Source organism: Corvus brachyrhynchos, unplaced genomic scaffold, assembly GCF_000691975.1.
Source record: "Corvus brachyrhynchos isolate BGI_N302 unplaced genomic scaffold, ASM69197v1 scaffold97, whole genome shotgun sequence".
In the NCBI taxonomy this organism is placed as follows: domain Eukaryota; kingdom Metazoa; phylum Chordata; class Aves; order Passeriformes; family Corvidae; genus Corvus; species Corvus brachyrhynchos.
In genome coordinates, this window is record NW_008239758.1 from 1,784,424 (window position 1) to 1,786,281 (window position 1,858).

General features: G+C 43.8%; 1 long non-coding RNA gene across 1 annotated transcript in view; it reads left to right on the plus strand.

Moving 5' to 3' along the window:
- Positions 1–741, plus strand: part of LOC108448713 — a 254,468-nt gene extending 253,727 nt beyond the window's left edge. The window contains exon 10 of the long non-coding RNA XR_001864694.1: positions 672–741. This is a non-coding gene — a long non-coding RNA (uncharacterized LOC108448713). The remainder of the gene's footprint in view (positions 1–671) is intronic.
- Positions 742–1,858: the final 1,117 nt, after the last annotated feature.

The following is a 1,858-nucleotide window of genomic DNA, read 5'->3' on the forward strand; positions in this document are numbered from 1 at the left end:
CAGGCTTTGCCCGGTGTGAAGGACAGGCTTTGCCCGGTTTGAAGGGCAGGCTTTGCCCAGTTTGAAGGACAGGCTTTGCCCGGTTTGAAGGGCAGGCTTTGCCCAGTTTGAAGGACAGGCTTTGCCCGGTTTGAAGGACAGGCTTTGCCCGGTTTGAAGGACAGGCTTTGCCTGGTTTGAAGGGCAGGCTTTGCCCGCCACACTGCACTGGAGGCGGGAAGGGCACTGCCCACAGCCCCAGTTGGCTCCTGGCAGCAGCCTTTTCTCCCGCTCTTTTGGAAGGCTCTCAGAGGCCCTTGGCTCCACCAGGGTAATGTGGTGACCCCCACAGTGTCAGGAAAGTGGTGACCCCCCGATCAGGTGGGAAGGGATGAATTAAACTTGCCTGCCATAGCAGTGGGTCACTGGGAAGGAGGATTTGGGCCAAGGACACAGTGTTAAAGCCCTTGATTTCGGGTGTGGAGTTTTGGTGAAACAAGAACCACCCAAACCTTCAGCAAAACAATTCTTTGTTGCTTCTGGTCATCATTTTGCTTGCCATCATTGACAAAATACTTCGGAATAGGATGTGTTTACAGCCTTTCTACCTGCACGCTGAGCATCCTCAGCATTTCATAAGCTCCAAATACCTCTAAATATTATGGTGCTTACACAAAGTATTTGACTTCTAGAAATGAGCTTCTGCTACTATTGGCACTGTCTACTGAAGCAGAACAGGAAAACCCAGAGTCTGCAAAGGTAAAATTCAAGTTATTAATCTACTGGTTATGTTTCTCAGAATGAAGAAGTGTGAATTACAATTATTTCATTTTTTTGCATCTATACCCTTGGCAATTGCTGACCCATCTCTCCCAGTGAGTCCAGGCTGGGATCTTTCAGGATTTCATGCAAATTAAATGACCAAGTAATTCTCAGAACGGTGCTATTATCTAGAATCTCTTCTTTGTGTTACATACCTTTTGATTTTCCTAGCAAGTCCTTCTGGTATTTAGTGTGAAGTATTTTTTCTTGCTGTAATCTGCAATGAATAAGACCTTGTACCTACTCTATACTGGATTTTGTCTCCCCTCTTTTATTTCTTGATGCCATGGGGACTAGCGTGTGCCATGTTTGTTAGTAATTTCTTTATAAATCTCTTTTTAATCCTACACCATGCAATTCCTGTGACTGTCATGCCTCCCCTGCAGGTTTCTTGGTAATAAAATCCAAGTAATCATTTTTCTTGATGAATAGTAAATTTACAGATAGTTGAATATTGAGGAGATCAAACTCTTACCAGTTTTGGATTGAATTCAGAGAATAGTTTAAGTCAGAAACGGCTTAGCATATGGAAAAGCCGAAATGTTTTAAAAGAAGTATTTGGGCATTTAAAAGTTGGGGTTTAGTTGAAAAATGAGTGCAACTCAAAGTTTAAACAAAGCCTTTAATCACTGCAAAATATTAGGGTTAATGGAACACTTCATAAGGACTGCAAACAATTCTTCCACCCACCCCCGTCCCCAAAATATGGGATCAGCTGGACTGGACACCATTCTGTGGGGGGAAGGTGCCATACCTCCCAGCAATCCAGAAGAGTCCGCAGTGCTTGTCATTCCTGTTTGCCAGGGGTGTGGCTGGGGGAGACTCACCCCTCAATGTCTGATAGATTGTGTAAGTTTATTAATACTGTGCTGCAAAAGATACTGCACTTCTCGTCAGTGGTTTTGGATGTTTGAAGACCTTTACACTGGAGCGAAATCAGGATAAAATGAAACTAAGACTGTTAAATTGGTTGGTGTTATAGTCTTTTTCTCCAGGTAAAGATCCTTAGAGGTGTAATGTGGCTGCAACTCATTAGAGCCCAGCTACACAACCATTA